Source organism: Phyllobates terribilis, unplaced genomic scaffold (genome assembly GCF_046119375.1).
Source record: "Phyllobates terribilis strain yellow unplaced genomic scaffold, ASM4611937v1 Scaffold_7000__1_contigs__length_40592, whole genome shotgun sequence".
Classification (NCBI taxonomy): domain Eukaryota; kingdom Metazoa; phylum Chordata; class Amphibia; order Anura; family Dendrobatidae; genus Phyllobates; species Phyllobates terribilis.
Window position 1 is genome coordinate 1 of NW_027369741.1, and position 17,281 is coordinate 17,281.

The window sequence follows — 17,281 nt, forward strand, 5'->3', positions numbered from 1 at the left end:
ATCTGGGGACCATATATTAAATGGATTTTTAGAACAGGGAGATGGAAAAAGAGCTTGCTCTGTCCACTCCACGCATTGACCTGGTATTGCAGTATCTCCAGGACCGGTGCACCCCTTCTTTAATGCAGTTTCTAAAATCAGAAAGAATTGAATTCAATGTTTTTTGTTCATTTTGCTTGTTTGTCGGATTTTGGGATGGACTCTTTGGCTTTGCTTTTCTTCTCCTCATTGGATTTTTCATGTTCAAAGTTGCAGAAGCCAGATTACAAGCTCATTTTGGTTCATCTTCAGCAACTGTGCATTGCATTGCCATGTAATGTGATGCAATGCTATCTTTCTAGCTCTCCCTTTTTACTTCCTTTTGGATAAACAGACATATTAGGCAAGCATTTTGGAGCTTTCACCTAAATAACTACAGGTGGTGAGATAAGCTGCACAATATAATTGACCTTTCAGTATATTGTTGCACACACACCATCTATTTAGCAAATGCCCTTGTTATCAACAGCAGCCTTTTAAACTCACCTGAGCTAACAGGTATGTGCGCTGGTTACTCTGCTGCGCTTAAAATTTCTTTTTTGGTTTGCTACAATGCCTTTTCTGAAACGTTGTCTCCTTCTGCTGGAACACTGACTTCTTTCATTTAATGCCTGCAGACTATAAAAGAGAACCCAACCCAAAAAGTTTGGTTGATTAGTCTGTGGCATTCTGTTAAACTGTTGCTTATGGCGGTCTCTGTGAGCTTCTCAGCGACATTCAGCCAGCCAGGTATCCTGCCTGCAGTAGATGGAATGTGGCAATGGAACGCTGGCTGCGCGTGTCATAATAGGCTCTGAGCCTTTATATACCTGTGCACAGCAGCAGCCACCTTCAGTCTGCTGCTGGACAGCCAGCAGCAGCAGCAGCAGGAGAGGTATGTAATCAGGAGCCCTCCTGCTAAGGGTAGACAGCTGCTCGTTCCACCCCACCCCCCGCCTTAATTGGTTCTCCTCCCTTCCAACGGTGTTGAGGCGGGTGGGAACAGCAGGGGGTGAAGGTGCTGTGTTTAAAGAGGTGGAGTTATGCAGATCTAAAACGCGTGGATTGCAGCAGCAGCAAGCCGAAAAGTGCAGGCATGTAAGGGATCTAGAGGTTGACAACATGTCTTCTTAACGGGAGTCCAGGAGCTCATCTCCACAAATGGACTTTTCAGGATCCTTGGGTGGCTCCGTAGTTTGAAACCAATTCTGGTTATCGCTTCTCGGCCTTTTGGCTAAGATCAAGTGTAGTATCTGTTCTTATCAGTTTAATATCTGATACGTCCCCTATCTGGGGACCATATATTAAATGGATTTTTAGAACAGGGAGATGGAAAAAGAGCTTGCTCTGTCCACTCCACGCATTGACCTGGTATTGCAGTATCTCCAGGACCGGTGCACCCCTTCTTTAATGCAGTTTCTAAAATCAGAAAGAATTGAATTCAATGTTTTTTGTTCATTTTGCTTGTTTGTCGGATTTTGGGATGGACTCTTTGGCTTTGCTTTTCTTCTCCTCATTGGATTTTTCATGTTCAAAGTTGCAGAAGCCAGATTACAAGCTCATTTTGGTTCATCTTCAGCAACTGTGCATTGCATTGCCATGTAATGTGATGCAATGCTATCTTTCTAGCTCTCCCTTTTTACTTCCTTTTGGATAAACAGACATATTAGGCAAGCATTTTGGAGCTTTCACCTAAATAACTACAGGTGGTGAGATAAGCTGCACAATATAATTGACCTTTCAGTATATTGTTGCACACACACCATCTATTTAGCAAATGCCCTTGTTATCAACAGCAGCCTTTTAAACTCACCTGAGCTAACAGGTATGTGCGCTGGTTACTCTGCTGCGCTTAAAATTTCTTTTTTGGTTTGCTACAATGCCTTTTCTGAAACGTTGTCTCCTTCTGCTGGAACACTGACTTCTTTCATTTAATGCCTGCAGACTATAAAAGAGAACCCAACCCAAAAAGTTTGGTTGATTAGTCTGTGGCATTCTGTTAAACTGTTGCTTATGGCGGTCTCTGTGAGCTTCTCAGCGACATTCAGCCAGCCAGGTATCCTGCCTGCAGTAGATGGAATGTGGCAATGGAACGCTGGCTGCGCGTGTCATAATAGGCTCTGAGCCTTTATATACCTGTGCACAGCAGCAGCCACCTTCAGTCTGCTGCTGGACAGCCAGCAGCAGCAGCAGCAGGAGAGGTATGTAATCAGGAGCCCTCCTGCTAAGGGTAGACAGCTGCTCGTTCCACCCCACCCCCCGCCTTAATTGGTTCTCCTCCCTTCCAACGGTGTTGAGGCGGGTGGGAACAGCAGGGGGTGAAGGTGCTGTGTTTAAAGAGGTGGAGTTATGCAGATCTAAAACGCGTGGATTGCAGCAGCAGCAAGCCGAAAAGTGCAGGCATGTAAGGGATCTAGAGGTTGACAACATGTCTTCTTAACGGGAGTCCAGGAGCTCATCTCCACAAATGGACTTTTCAGGATCCTTGGGTGGCTCCGTAGTTTGAAACCAATTCTGGTTATCGCTTCTCGGCCTTTTGGCTAAGATCAAGTGTAGTATCTGTTCTTATCAGTTTAATATCTGATACGTCCCCTATCTGGGGACCATATATTAAATGGATTTTTAGAACAGGGAGATGGAAAAAGAGCTTGCTCTGTCCACTCCACGCATTGACCTGGTATTGCAGTATCTCCAGGACCGGTGCACCCCTTCTTTAATGCAGTTTCTAAAATCAGAAAGAATTGAATTCAATGTTTTTTGTTCATTTTGCTTGTTTGTCGGATTTTGGGATGGACTCTTTGGCTTTGCTTTTCTTCTCCTCATTGGATTTTTCATGTTCAAAGTTGCAGAAGCCAGATTACAAGCTCATTTTGGTTCATCTTCAGCAACTGTGCATTGCATTGCCATGTAATGTGATGCAATGCTATCTTTCTAGCTCTCCCTTTTTACTTCCTTTTGGATAAACAGACATATTAGGCAAGCATTTTGGAGCTTTCACCTAAATAACTACAGGTGGTGAGATAAGCTGCACAATATAATTGACCTTTCAGTATATTGTTGCACACACACCATCTATTTAGCAAATGCCCTTGTTATCAACAGCAGCCTTTTAAACTCACCTGAGCTAACAGGTATGTGCGCTGGTTACTCTGCTGCGCTTAAAATTTCTTTTTTGGTTTGCTACAATGCCTTTTCTGAAACGTTGTCTCCTTCTGCTGGAACACTGACTTCTTTCATTTAATGCCTGCAGACTATAAAAGAGAACCCAACCCAAAAAGTTTGGTTGATTAGTCTGTGGCATTCTGTTAAACTGTTGCTTATGGCGGTCTCTGTGAGCTTCTCAGCGACATTCAGCCAGCCAGGTATCCTGCCTGCAGTAGATGGAATGTGGCAATGGAACGCTGGCTGCGCGTGTCATAATAGGCTCTGAGCCTTTATATACCTGTGCACAGCAGCAGCCACCTTCAGTCTGCTGCTGGACAGCCAGCAGCAGCAGCAGCAGGAGAGGTATGTAATCAGGAGCCCTCCTGCTAAGGGTAGACAGCTGCTCGTTCCACCCCACCCCCCGCCTTAATTGGTTCTCCTCCCTTCCAACGGTGTTGAGGCGGGTGGGAACAGCAGGGGGTGAAGGTGCTGTGTTTAAAGAGGTGGAGTTATGCAGATCTAAAACGCGTGGATTGCAGCAGCAGCAAGCCGAAAAGTGCAGGCATGTAAGGGATCTAGAGGTTGACAACATGTCTTCTTAACGGGAGTCCAGGAGCTCATCTCCACAAATGGACTTTTCAGGATCCTTGGGTGGCTCCGTAGTTTGAAACCAATTCTGGTTATCGCTTCTCGGCCTTTTGGCTAAGATCAAGTGTAGTATCTGTTCTTATCAGTTTAATATCTGATACGTCCCCTATCTGGGGACCATATATTAAATGGATTTTTAGAACAGGGAGATGGAAAAAGAGCTTGCTCTGTCCACTCCACGCATTGACCTGGTATTGCAGTATCTCCAGGACCGGTGCACCCCTTCTTTAATGCAGTTTCTAAAATCAGAAAGAATTGAATTCAATGTTTTTTGTTCATTTTGCTTGTTTGTCGGATTTTGGGATGGACTCTTTGGCTTTGCTTTTCTTCTCCTCATTGGATTTTTCATGTTCAAAGTTGCAGAAGCCAGATTACAAGCTCATTTTGGTTCATCTTCAGCAACTGTGCATTGCATTGCCATGTAATGTGATGCAATGCTATCTTTCTAGCTCTCCCTTTTTACTTCCTTTTGGATAAACAGACATATTAGGCAAGCATTTTGGAGCTTTCACCTAAATAACTACAGGTGGTGAGATAAGCTGCACAATATAATTGACCTTTCAGTATATTGTTGCACACACACCATCTATTTAGCAAATGCCCTTGTTATCAACAGCAGCCTTTTAAACTCACCTGAGCTAACAGGTATGTGCGCTGGTTACTCTGCTGCGCTTAAAATTTCTTTTTTGGTTTGCTACAATGCCTTTTCTGAAACGTTGTCTCCTTCTGCTGGAACACTGACTTCTTTCATTTAATGCCTGCAGACTATAAAAGAGAACCCAACCCAAAAAGTTTGGTTGATTAGTCTGTGGCATTCTGTTAAACTGTTGCTTATGGCGGTCTCTGTGAGCTTCTCAGCGACATTCAGCCAGCCAGGTATCCTGCCTGCAGTAGATGGAATGTGGCAATGGAACGCTGGCTGCGCGTGTCATAATAGGCTCTGAGCCTTTATATACCTGTGCACAGCAGCAGCCACCTTCAGTCTGCTGCTGGACAGCCAGCAGCAGCAGCAGCAGGAGAGGTATGTAATCAGGAGCCCTCCTGCTAAGGGTAGACAGCTGCTCGTTCCACCCCACCCCCCGCCTTAATTGGTTCTCCTCCCTTCCAACGGTGTTGAGGCGGGTGGGAACAGCAGGGGGTGAAGGTGCTGTGTTTAAAGAGGTGGAGTTATGCAGATCTAAAACGCGTGGATTGCAGCAGCAGCAAGCCGAAAAGTGCAGGCATGTAAGGGATCTAGAGGTTGACAACATGTCTTCTTAACGGGAGTCCAGGAGCTCATCTCCACAAATGGACTTTTCAGGATCCTTGGGTGGCTCCGTAGTTTGAAACCAATTCTGGTTATCGCTTCTCGGCCTTTTGGCTAAGATCAAGTGTAGTATCTGTTCTTATCAGTTTAATATCTGATACGTCCCCTATCTGGGGACCATATATTAAATGGATTTTTAGAACAGGGAGATGGAAAAAGAGCTTGCTCTGTCCACTCCACGCATTGACCTGGTATTGCAGTATCTCCAGGACCGGTGCACCCCTTCTTTAATGCAGTTTCTAAAATCAGAAAGAATTGAATTCAATGTTTTTTGTTCATTTTGCTTGTTTGTCGGATTTTGGGATGGACTCTTTGGCTTTGCTTTTCTTCTCCTCATTGGATTTTTCATGTTCAAAGTTGCAGAAGCCAGATTACAAGCTCATTTTGGTTCATCTTCAGCAACTGTGCATTGCATTGCCATGTAATGTGATGCAATGCTATCTTTCTAGCTCTCCCTTTTTACTTCCTTTTGGATAAACAGACATATTAGGCAAGCATTTTGGAGCTTTCACCTAAATAACTACAGGTGGTGAGATAAGCTGCACAATATAATTGACCTTTCAGTATATTGTTGCACACACACCATCTATTTAGCAAATGCCCTTGTTATCAACAGCAGCCTTTTAAACTCACCTGAGCTAACAGGTATGTGCGCTGGTTACTCTGCTGCGCTTAAAATTTCTTTTTTGGTTTGCTACAATGCCTTTTCTGAAACGTTGTCTCCTTCTGCTGGAACACTGACTTCTTTCATTTAATGCCTGCAGACTATAAAAGAGAACCCAACCCAAAAAGTTTGGTTGATTAGTCTGTGGCATTCTGTTAAACTGTTGCTTATGGCGGTCTCTGTGAGCTTCTCAGCGACATTCAGCCAGCCAGGTATCCTGCCTGCAGTAGATGGAATGTGGCAATGGAACGCTGGCTGCGCGTGTCATAATAGGCTCTGAGCCTTTATATACCTGTGCACAGCAGCAGCCACCTTCAGTCTGCTGCTGGACAGCCAGCAGCAGCAGCAGCAGGAGAGGTATGTAATCAGGAGCCCTCCTGCTAAGGGTAGACAGCTGCTCGTTCCACCCCACCCCCCGCCTTAATTGGTTCTCCTCCCTTCCAACGGTGTTGAGGCGGGTGGGAACAGCAGGGGGTGAAGGTGCTGTGTTTAAAGAGGTGGAGTTATGCAGATCTAAAACGCGTGGATTGCAGCAGCAGCAAGCCGAAAAGTGCAGGCATGTAAGGGATCTAGAGGTTGACAACATGTCTTCTTAACGGGAGTCCAGGAGCTCATCTCCACAAATGGACTTTTCAGGATCCTTGGGTGGCTCCGTAGTTTGAAACCAATTCTGGTTATCGCTTCTCGGCCTTTTGGCTAAGATCAAGTGTAGTATCTGTTCTTATCAGTTTAATATCTGATACGTCCCCTATCTGGGGACCATATATTAAATGGATTTTTAGAACAGGGAGATGGAAAAAGAGCTTGCTCTGTCCACTCCACGCATTGACCTGGTATTGCAGTATCTCCAGGACCGGTGCACCCCTTCTTTAATGCAGTTTCTAAAATCAGAAAGAATTGAATTCAATGTTTTTTGTTCATTTTGCTTGTTTGTCGGATTTTGGGATGGACTCTTTGGCTTTGCTTTTCTTCTCCTCATTGGATTTTTCATGTTCAAAGTTGCAGAAGCCAGATTACAAGCTCATTTTGGTTCATCTTCAGCAACTGTGCATTGCATTGCCATGTAATGTGATGCAATGCTATCTTTCTAGCTCTCCCTTTTTACTTCCTTTTGGATAAACAGACATATTAGGCAAGCATTTTGGAGCTTTCACCTAAATAACTACAGGTGGTGAGATAAGCTGCACAATATAATTGACCTTTCAGTATATTGTTGCACACACACCATCTATTTAGCAAATGCCCTTGTTATCAACAGCAGCCTTTTAAACTCACCTGAGCTAACAGGTATGTGCGCTGGTTACTCTGCTGCGCTTAAAATTTCTTTTTTGGTTTGCTACAATGCCTTTTCTGAAACGTTGTCTCCTTCTGCTGGAACACTGACTTCTTTCATTTAATGCCTGCAGACTATAAAAGAGAACCCAACCCAAAAAGTTTGGTTGATTAGTCTGTGGCATTCTGTTAAACTGTTGCTTATGGCGGTCTCTGTGAGCTTCTCAGCGACATTCAGCCAGCCAGGTATCCTGCCTGCAGTAGATGGAATGTGGCAATGGAACGCTGGCTGCGCGTGTCATAATAGGCTCTGAGCCTTTATATACCTGTGCACAGCAGCAGCCACCTTCAGTCTGCTGCTGGACAGCCAGCAGCAGCAGCAGCAGGAGAGGTATGTAATCAGGAGCCCTCCTGCTAAGGGTAGACAGCTGCTCGTTCCACCCCACCCCCCGCCTTAATTGGTTCTCCTCCCTTCCAACGGTGTTGAGGCGGGTGGGAACAGCAGGGGGTGAAGGTGCTGTGTTTAAAGAGGTGGAGTTATGCAGATCTAAAACGCGTGGATTGCAGCAGCAGCAAGCCGAAAAGTGCAGGCATGTAAGGGATCTAGAGGTTGACAACATGTCTTCTTAACGGGAGTCCAGGAGCTCATCTCCACAAATGGACTTTTCAGGATCCTTGGGTGGCTCCGTAGTTTGAAACCAATTCTGGTTATCGCTTCTCGGCCTTTTGGCTAAGATCAAGTGTAGTATCTGTTCTTATCAGTTTAATATCTGATACGTCCCCTATCTGGGGACCATATATTAAATGGATTTTTAGAACAGGGAGATGGAAAAAGAGCTTGCTCTGTCCACTCCACGCATTGACCTGGTATTGCAGTATCTCCAGGACCGGTGCACCCCTTCTTTAATGCAGTTTCTAAAATCAGAAAGAATTGAATTCAATGTTTTTTGTTCATTTTGCTTGTTTGTCGGATTTTGGGATGGACTCTTTGGCTTTGCTTTTCTTCTCCTCATTGGATTTTTCATGTTCAAAGTTGCAGAAGCCAGATTACAAGCTCATTTTGGTTCATCTTCAGCAACTGTGCATTGCATTGCCATGTAATGTGATGCAATGCTATCTTTCTAGCTCTCCCTTTTTACTTCCTTTTGGATAAACAGACATATTAGGCAAGCATTTTGGAGCTTTCACCTAAATAACTACAGGTGGTGAGATAAGCTGCACAATATAATTGACCTTTCAGTATATTGTTGCACACACACCATCTATTTAGCAAATGCCCTTGTTATCAACAGCAGCCTTTTAAACTCACCTGAGCTAACAGGTATGTGCGCTGGTTACTCTGCTGCGCTTAAAATTTCTTTTTTGGTTTGCTACAATGCCTTTTCTGAAACGTTGTCTCCTTCTGCTGGAACACTGACTTCTTTCATTTAATGCCTGCAGACTATAAAAGAGAACCCAACCCAAAAAGTTTGGTTGATTAGTCTGTGGCATTCTGTTAAACTGTTGCTTATGGCGGTCTCTGTGAGCTTCTCAGCGACATTCAGCCAGCCAGGTATCCTGCCTGCAGTAGATGGAATGTGGCAATGGAACGCTGGCTGCGCGTGTCATAATAGGCTCTGAGCCTTTATATACCTGTGCACAGCAGCAGCCACCTTCAGTCTGCTGCTGGACAGCCAGCAGCAGCAGCAGCAGGAGAGGTATGTAATCAGGAGCCCTCCTGCTAAGGGTAGACAGCTGCTCGTTCCACCCCACCCCCCGCCTTAATTGGTTCTCCTCCCTTCCAACGGTGTTGAGGCGGGTGGGAACAGCAGGGGGTGAAGGTGCTGTGTTTAAAGAGGTGGAGTTATGCAGATCTAAAACGCGTGGATTGCAGCAGCAGCAAGCCGAAAAGTGCAGGCATGTAAGGGATCTAGAGGTTGACAACATGTCTTCTTAACGGGAGTCCAGGAGCTCATCTCCACAAATGGACTTTTCAGGATCCTTGGGTGGCTCCGTAGTTTGAAACCAATTCTGGTTATCGCTTCTCGGCCTTTTGGCTAAGATCAAGTGTAGTATCTGTTCTTATCAGTTTAATATCTGATACGTCCCCTATCTGGGGACCATATATTAAATGGATTTTTAGAACAGGGAGATGGAAAAAGAGCTTGCTCTGTCCACTCCACGCATTGACCTGGTATTGCAGTATCTCCAGGACCGGTGCACCCCTTCTTTAATGCAGTTTCTAAAATCAGAAAGAATTGAATTCAATGTTTTTTGTTCATTTTGCTTGTTTGTCGGATTTTGGGATGGACTCTTTGGCTTTGCTTTTCTTCTCCTCATTGGATTTTTCATGTTCAAAGTTGCAGAAGCCAGATTACAAGCTCATTTTGGTTCATCTTCAGCAACTGTGCATTGCATTGCCATGTAATGTGATGCAATGCTATCTTTCTAGCTCTCCCTTTTTACTTCCTTTTGGATAAACAGACATATTAGGCAAGCATTTTGGAGCTTTCACCTAAATAACTACAGGTGGTGAGATAAGCTGCACAATATAATTGACCTTTCAGTATATTGTTGCACACACACCATCTATTTAGCAAATGCCCTTGTTATCAACAGCAGCCTTTTAAACTCACCTGAGCTAACAGGTATGTGCGCTGGTTACTCTGCTGCGCTTAAAATTTCTTTTTTGGTTTGCTACAATGCCTTTTCTGAAACGTTGTCTCCTTCTGCTGGAACACTGACTTCTTTCATTTAATGCCTGCAGACTATAAAAGAGAACCCAACCCAAAAAGTTTGGTTGATTAGTCTGTGGCATTCTGTTAAACTGTTGCTTATGGCGGTCTCTGTGAGCTTCTCAGCGACATTCAGCCAGCCAGGTATCCTGCCTGCAGTAGATGGAATGTGGCAATGGAACGCTGGCTGCGCGTGTCATAATAGGCTCTGAGCCTTTATATACCTGTGCACAGCAGCAGCCACCTTCAGTCTGCTGCTGGACAGCCAGCAGCAGCAGCAGCAGGAGAGGTATGTAATCAGGAGCCCTCCTGCTAAGGGTAGACAGCTGCTCGTTCCACCCCACCCCCCGCCTTAATTGGTTCTCCTCCCTTCCAACGGTGTTGAGGCGGGTGGGAACAGCAGGGGGTGAAGGTGCTGTGTTTAAAGAGGTGGAGTTATGCAGATCTAAAACGCGTGGATTGCAGCAGCAGCAAGCCGAAAAGTGCAGGCATGTAAGGGATCTAGAGGTTGACAACATGTCTTCTTAACGGGAGTCCAGGAGCTCATCTCCACAAATGGACTTTTCAGGATCCTTGGGTGGCTCCGTAGTTTGAAACCAATTCTGGTTATCGCTTCTCGGCCTTTTGGCTAAGATCAAGTGTAGTATCTGTTCTTATCAGTTTAATATCTGATACGTCCCCTATCTGGGGACCATATATTAAATGGATTTTTAGAACAGGGAGATGGAAAAAGAGCTTGCTCTGTCCACTCCACGCATTGACCTGGTATTGCAGTATCTCCAGGACCGGTGCACCCCTTCTTTAATGCAGTTTCTAAAATCAGAAAGAATTGAATTCAATGTTTTTTGTTCATTTTGCTTGTTTGTCGGATTTTGGGATGGACTCTTTGGCTTTGCTTTTCTTCTCCTCATTGGATTTTTCATGTTCAAAGTTGCAGAAGCCAGATTACAAGCTCATTTTGGTTCATCTTCAGCAACTGTGCATTGCATTGCCATGTAATGTGATGCAATGCTATCTTTCTAGCTCTCCCTTTTTACTTCCTTTTGGATAAACAGACATATTAGGCAAGCATTTTGGAGCTTTCACCTAAATAACTACAGGTGGTGAGATAAGCTGCACAATATAATTGACCTTTCAGTATATTGTTGCACACACACCATCTATTTAGCAAATGCCCTTGTTATCAACAGCAGCCTTTTAAACTCACCTGAGCTAACAGGTATGTGCGCTGGTTACTCTGCTGCGCTTAAAATTTCTTTTTTGGTTTGCTACAATGCCTTTTCTGAAACGTTGTCTCCTTCTGCTGGAACACTGACTTCTTTCATTTAATGCCTGCAGACTATAAAAGAGAACCCAACCCAAAAAGTTTGGTTGATTAGTCTGTGGCATTCTGTTAAACTGTTGCTTATGGCGGTCTCTGTGAGCTTCTCAGCGACATTCAGCCAGCCAGGTATCCTGCCTGCAGTAGATGGAATGTGGCAATGGAACGCTGGCTGCGCGTGTCATAATAGGCTCTGAGCCTTTATATACCTGTGCACAGCAGCAGCCACCTTCAGTCTGCTGCTGGACAGCCAGCAGCAGCAGCAGCAGGAGAGGTATGTAATCAGGAGCCCTCCTGCTAAGGGTAGACAGCTGCTCGTTCCACCCCACCCCCCGCCTTAATTGGTTCTCCTCCCTTCCAACGGTGTTGAGGCGGGTGGGAACAGCAGGGGGTGAAGGTGCTGTGTTTAAAGAGGTGGAGTTATGCAGATCTAAAACGCGTGGATTGCAGCAGCAGCAAGCCGAAAAGTGCAGGCATGTAAGGGATCTAGAGGTTGACAACATGTCTTCTTAACGGGAGTCCAGGAGCTCATCTCCACAAATGGACTTTTCAGGATCCTTGGGTGGCTCCGTAGTTTGAAACCAATTCTGGTTATCGCTTCTCGGCCTTTTGGCTAAGATCAAGTGTAGTATCTGTTCTTATCAGTTTAATATCTGATACGTCCCCTATCTGGGGACCATATATTAAATGGATTTTTAGAACAGGGAGATGGAAAAAGAGCTTGCTCTGTCCACTCCACGCATTGACCTGGTATTGCAGTATCTCCAGGACCGGTGCACCCCTTCTTTAATGCAGTTTCTAAAATCAGAAAGAATTGAATTCAATGTTTTTTGTTCATTTTGCTTGTTTGTCGGATTTTGGGATGGACTCTTTGGCTTTGCTTTTCTTCTCCTCATTGGATTTTTCATGTTCAAAGTTGCAGAAGCCAGATTACAAGCTCATTTTGGTTCATCTTCAGCAACTGTGCATTGCATTGCCATGTAATGTGATGCAATGCTATCTTTCTAGCTCTCCCTTTTTACTTCCTTTTGGATAAACAGACATATTAGGCAAGCATTTTGGAGCTTTCACCTAAATAACTACAGGTGGTGAGATAAGCTGCACAATATAATTGACCTTTCAGTATATTGTTGCACACACACCATCTATTTAGCAAATGCCCTTGTTATCAACAGCAGCCTTTTAAACTCACCTGAGCTAACAGGTATGTGCGCTGGTTACTCTGCTGCGCTTAAAATTTCTTTTTTGGTTTGCTACAATGCCTTTTCTGAAACGTTGTCTCCTTCTGCTGGAACACTGACTTCTTTCATTTAATGCCTGCAGACTATAAAAGAGAACCCAACCCAAAAAGTTTGGTTGATTAGTCTGTGGCATTCTGTTAAACTGTTGCTTATGGCGGTCTCTGTGAGCTTCTCAGCGACATTCAGCCAGCCAGGTATCCTGCCTGCAGTAGATGGAATGTGGCAATGGAACGCTGGCTGCGCGTGTCATAATAGGCTCTGAGCCTTTATATACCTGTGCACAGCAGCAGCCACCTTCAGTCTGCTGCTGGACAGCCAGCAGCAGCAGCAGCAGGAGAGGTATGTAATCAGGAGCCCTCCTGCTAAGGGTAGACAGCTGCTCGTTCCACCCCACCCCCCGCCTTAATTGGTTCTCCTCCCTTCCAACGGTGTTGAGGCGGGTGGGAACAGCAGGGGGTGAAGGTGCTGTGTTTAAAGAGGTGGAGTTATGCAGATCTAAAACGCGTGGATTGCAGCAGCAGCAAGCCGAAAAGTGCAGGCATGTAAGGGATCTAGAGGTTGACAACATGTCTTCTTAACGGGAGTCCAGGAGCTCATCTCCACAAATGGACTTTTCAGGATCCTTGGGTGGCTCCGTAGTTTGAAACCAATTCTGGTTATCGCTTCTCGGCCTTTTGGCTAAGATCAAGTGTAGTATCTGTTCTTATCAGTTTAATATCTGATACGTCCCCCATCTGGGGACCATATATTAAATGGATTTTTAGAACAGGGAGATGGAAAAAGAGCTTGCTCTGTCCACTCCACGCATTGACCTGGTATTGCAGTATCTCCAGGACCGGTGCACCCCTTCTTTAATGCAGTTTCTAAAATCAGAAAGAATTGAATTCAATGTTTTTTGTTCATTTTGCTTGTTTGTCGGATTTTGGGATGGACTCTTTGGCTTTGCTTTTCTTCTCCTCATTGGATTTTTCATGTTCAAAGTTGCAGAAGCCAGATTACAAGCTCATTTTGGTTCATCTTCAGCAACTGTGCATTGCATTGCCATGTAATGTGATGCAATGCTATCTTTCTAGCTCTCCCTTTTTACTTCCTTTTGGATAAACAGACATATTAGGCAAGCATTTTGGAGCTTTCACCTAAATAACTACAGGTGGTGAGATAAGCTGCACAATATAATTGACCTTTCAGTATATTGTTGCACACACACCATCTATTTAGCAAATGCCCTTGTTATCAACAGCAGCCTTTTAAACTCACCTGAGCTAACAGGTATGTGCGCTGGTTACTCTGCTGCGCTTAAAATTTCTTTTTTGGTTTGCTACAATGCCTTTTCTGAAACGTTGTCTCCTTCTGCTGGAACACTGACTTCTTTCATTTAATGCCTGCAGACTATAAAAGAGAACCCAACCCAAAAAGTTTGGTTGATTAGTCTGTGGCATTCTGTTAAACTGTTGCTTATGGCGGTCTCTGTGAGCTTCTCAGCGACATTCAGCCAGCCAGGTATCCTGCCTGCAGTAGATGGAATGTGGCAATGGAACGCTGGCTGCGCGTGTCATAATAGGCTCTGAGCCTTTATATACCTGTGCACAGCAGCAGCCACCTTCAGTCTGCTGCTGGACAGCCAGCAGCAGCAGCAGCAGGAGAGGTATGTAATCAGGAGCCCTCCTGCTAAGGGTAGACAGCTGCTCGTTCCACCCCACCCCCCGCCTTAATTGGTTCTCCTCCCTTCCAACGGTGTTGAGGCGGGTGGGAACAGCAGGGGGTGAAGGTGCTGTGTTTAAAGAGGTGGAGTTATGCAGATCTAAAACGCGTGGATTGCAGCAGCAGCAAGCCGAAAAGTGCAGGCATGTAAGGGATCTAGAGGTTGACAACATGTCTTCTTAACGGGAGTCCAGGAGCTCATCTCCACAAATGGACTTTTCAGGATCCTTGGGTGGCTCCGTAGTTTGAAACCAATTCTGGTTATCGCTTCTCGGCCTTTTGGCTAAGATCAAGTGTAGTATCTGTTCTTATCAGTTTAATATCTGATACGTCCCCTATCTGGGGACCATATATTAAATGGATTTTTAGAACAGGGAGATGGAAAAAGAGCTTGCTCTGTCCACTCCACGCATTGACCTGGTATTGCAGTATCTCCAGGACCGGTGCACCCCTTCTTTAATGCAGTTTCTAAAATCAGAAAGAATTGAATTCAATGTTTTTTGTTCATTTTGCTTGTTTGTCGGATTTTGGGATGGACTCTTTGGCTTTGCTTTTCTTCTCCTCATTGGATTTTTCATGTTCAAAGTTGCAGAAGCCAGATTACAAGCTCATTTTGGTTCATCTTCAGCAACTGTGCATTGCATTGCCATGTAATGTGATGCAATGCTATCTTTCTAGCTCTCCCTTTTTACTTCCTTTTGGATAAACAGACATATTAGGCAAGCATTTTGGAGCTTTCACCTAAATAACTACAGGTGGTGAGATAAGCTGCACAATATAATTGACCTTTCAGTATATTGTTGCACACACACCATCTATTTAGCAAATGCCCTTGTTATCAACAGCAGCCTTTTAAACTCACCTGAGCTAACAGGTATGTGCGCTGGTTACTCTGCTGCGCTTAAAATTTCTTTTTTGGTTTGCTACAATGCCTTTTCTGAAACGTTGTCTCCTTCTGCTGGAACACTGACTTCTTTCATTTAATGCCTGCAGACTATAAAAGAGAACCCAACCCAAAAAGTTTGGTTGATTAGTCTGTGGCATTCTGTTAAACTGTTGCTTATGGCGGTCTCTGTGAGCTTCTCAGCGACATTCAGCCAGCCAGGTATCCTGCCTGCAGTAGATGGAATGTGGCAATGGAACGCTGGCTGCGCGTGTCATAATAGGCTCTGAGCCTTTATATACCTGTGCACAGCAGCAGCCACCTTCAGTCTGCTGCTGGACAGCCAGCAGCAGCAGCAGCAGGAGAGGTATGTAATCAGGAGCCCTCCTGCTAAGGGTAGACAGCTGCTCGTTCCACCCCACCCCCCGCCTTAATTGGTTCTCCTCCCTTCCAACGGTGTTGAGGCGGGTGGGAACAGCAGGGGGTGAAGGTGCTGTGTTTAAAGAGGTGGAGTTATGCAGATCTAAAACGCGTGGATTGCAGCAGCAGCAAGCCGAAAAGTGCAGGCATGTAAGGGATCTAGAGGTTGACAACATGTCTTCTTAACGGGAGTCCAGGAGCTCATCTCCACAAATGGACTTTTCAGGATCCTTGGGTGGCTCCGTAGTTTGAAACCAATTCTGGTTATCGCTTCTCGGCCTTTTGGCTAAGATCAAGTGTAGTATCTGTTCTTATCAGTTTAATATCTGATACGTCCCCTATCTGGGGACCATATATTAAATGGATTTTTAGAACAGGGAGATGGAAAAAGAGCTTGCTCTGTCCACTCCACGCATTGACCTGGTATTGCAGTATCTCCAGGACCGGTGCACCCCTTCTTTAATGCAGTTTCTAAAATCAGAAAGAATTGAATTCAATGTTTTTTGTTCATTTTGCTTGTTTGTCGGATTTTGGGATGGACTCTTTGGCTTTGCTTTTCTTCTCCTCATTGGATTTTTCATGTTCAAAGTTGCAGAAGCCAGATTACAAGCTCATTTTGGTTCATCTTCAGCAACTGTGCATTGCATTGCCATGTAATGTGATGCAATGCTATCTTTCTAGCTCTCCCTTTTTACTTCCTTTTGGATAAACAGACATATTAGGCAAGCATTTTGGAGCTTTCACCTAAATAACTACAGGTGGTGAGATAAGCTGCACAATATAATTGACCTTTCAGTATATTGTTGCACACACACCATCTATTTAGCAAATGCCCTTGTTATCAACAGCAGCCTTTTAAACTCACCTGAGCTAACAGGTATGTGCGCTGGTTACTCTGCTGCGCTTAAAATTTCTTTTTTGGTTTGCTACAATGCCTTTTCTGAAACGTTGTCTCCTTCTGCTGGAACACTGACTTCTTTCATTTAATGCCTGCAGACTATAAAAGAGAACCCAACCCAAAAAGTTTGGTTGATTAGTCTGTGGCATTCTGTTAAACTGTTGCTTATGGCGGTCTCTGTGAGCTTCTCAGCGACATTCAGCCAGCCAGGTATCCTGCCTGCAGTAGATGGAATGTGGCAATGGAACGCTGGCTGCGCGTGTCATAATAGGCTCTGAGCCTTTATATACCTGTGCACAGCAGCAGCCACCTTCAGTCTGCTGCTGGACAGCCAGCAGCAGCAGCAGCAGGAGAGGTATGTAATCAGGAGCCCTCCTGCTAAGGGTAGACAGCTGCTCGTTCCACCCCACCCCCCGCCTTAATTGGTTCTCCTCCCTTCCAACGGTGTTGAGGCGGGTGGGAACAGCAGGGGGTGAAGGTGCTGTGTTTAAAGAGGTGGAGTTATGCAGATCTAAAACGCGTGGATTGCAGCAGCAGCAAGCCGAAAAGTGCAGGCATGTAAGGGATCTAGAGGTTGACAACATGTCTTCTTAACGGGAGTCCAGGAGCTCATCTCCACAAATGGACTTTTCAGGATCCTTGGGTGGCTCCGTAGTTTGAAACCAATTCTGGTTATCGCTTCTCGGCCTTTTGGCTAAGATCAAGTGTAGTATCTGTTCTTATCAGTTTAATATCTGATACGTCCCCTATCTGGGGACCATATATTAAATGGATTTTTAGAACAGGGAGATGGAAAAAGAGCTTGCTCTGTCCACTCCACGCATTGACCTGGTATTGCAGTATCTCCAGGACCGGTGCACCCCTTCTTTAATGCAGTTTCTAAAATCAGAAAGAATTGAATTCAATGTTTTTTGTTCATTTTGCTTGTTTGTCGGATTTTGGGATGGACTCTTTGGCTTTGCTTTTCTTCTCCTCATTGGATTTTTCATGTTCAAAGTTGCAGAAGCCAGATTACAAGCTCATTTTGGTTCATCTTCAGCAACTGTGCATT

At 44.9% G+C, this 17,281-nt stretch overlaps 13 non-coding genes and 1 pseudogene across 13 annotated transcripts; all 14 read left to right on the forward strand.

The window, feature by feature from the left end:
- On the forward strand, positions 1-117 carry LOC141251401 (U2 spliceosomal RNA; annotated as a pseudogene; the record flags this gene model as incomplete).
- A 1,115-nt stretch (positions 118-1,232) lies between these two features.
- LOC141251370 (U2 spliceosomal RNA) lies at positions 1,233-1,423 on the forward strand. The gene has a single exon (XR_012313115.1). It is a non-coding gene; the product is annotated as a U2 spliceosomal RNA (small nuclear RNA).
- A 1,115-nt stretch (positions 1,424-2,538) lies between these two features.
- On the forward strand, positions 2,539-2,729 carry LOC141251382 (U2 spliceosomal RNA). Its single transcript, XR_012313127.1, has one exon. It is a non-coding gene; the product is annotated as a U2 spliceosomal RNA (small nuclear RNA).
- A 1,115-nt stretch (positions 2,730-3,844) lies between these two features.
- On the forward strand, positions 3,845-4,035 carry LOC141251394 (U2 spliceosomal RNA). The gene has a single exon (XR_012313138.1). It is a non-coding gene; the product is annotated as a U2 spliceosomal RNA (small nuclear RNA).
- Positions 4,036-5,150: 1,115 nt separating this feature from the next.
- LOC141251402 (U2 spliceosomal RNA) lies at positions 5,151-5,341 on the forward strand. Its single transcript, XR_012313144.1, has one exon. It is a non-coding gene; the product is annotated as a U2 spliceosomal RNA (small nuclear RNA).
- Positions 5,342-6,456: 1,115 nt separating this feature from the next.
- On the forward strand, positions 6,457-6,647 carry LOC141251403 (U2 spliceosomal RNA). Its single transcript, XR_012313145.1, has one exon. It is a non-coding gene; the product is annotated as a U2 spliceosomal RNA (small nuclear RNA).
- A 1,115-nt stretch (positions 6,648-7,762) lies between these two features.
- LOC141251371 (U2 spliceosomal RNA) lies at positions 7,763-7,953 on the forward strand. Its single transcript, XR_012313116.1, has one exon. It is a non-coding gene; the product is annotated as a U2 spliceosomal RNA (small nuclear RNA).
- Positions 7,954-9,068: 1,115 nt separating this feature from the next.
- LOC141251372 (U2 spliceosomal RNA) lies at positions 9,069-9,259 on the forward strand. Its single transcript, XR_012313117.1, has one exon. It is a non-coding gene; the product is annotated as a U2 spliceosomal RNA (small nuclear RNA).
- A 1,115-nt stretch (positions 9,260-10,374) lies between these two features.
- Positions 10,375-10,565, forward strand: LOC141251373 (U2 spliceosomal RNA). The gene has a single exon (XR_012313118.1). It is a non-coding gene; the product is annotated as a U2 spliceosomal RNA (small nuclear RNA).
- A 1,115-nt stretch (positions 10,566-11,680) lies between these two features.
- On the forward strand, positions 11,681-11,871 carry LOC141251375 (U2 spliceosomal RNA). The gene has a single exon (XR_012313119.1). It is a non-coding gene; the product is annotated as a U2 spliceosomal RNA (small nuclear RNA).
- A 1,115-nt stretch (positions 11,872-12,986) lies between these two features.
- LOC141251399 (U2 spliceosomal RNA) lies at positions 12,987-13,177 on the forward strand. Its single transcript, XR_012313143.1, has one exon. It is a non-coding gene; the product is annotated as a U2 spliceosomal RNA (small nuclear RNA).
- Positions 13,178-14,292: 1,115 nt separating this feature from the next.
- On the forward strand, positions 14,293-14,483 carry LOC141251376 (U2 spliceosomal RNA). Its single transcript, XR_012313120.1, has one exon. It is a non-coding gene; the product is annotated as a U2 spliceosomal RNA (small nuclear RNA).
- Positions 14,484-15,598: 1,115 nt separating this feature from the next.
- On the forward strand, positions 15,599-15,789 carry LOC141251377 (U2 spliceosomal RNA). Its single transcript, XR_012313121.1, has one exon. It is a non-coding gene; the product is annotated as a U2 spliceosomal RNA (small nuclear RNA).
- A 1,115-nt stretch (positions 15,790-16,904) lies between these two features.
- Positions 16,905-17,095, forward strand: LOC141251378 (U2 spliceosomal RNA). The gene has a single exon (XR_012313122.1). It is a non-coding gene; the product is annotated as a U2 spliceosomal RNA (small nuclear RNA).
- Positions 17,096-17,281: the final 186 nt, after the last annotated feature.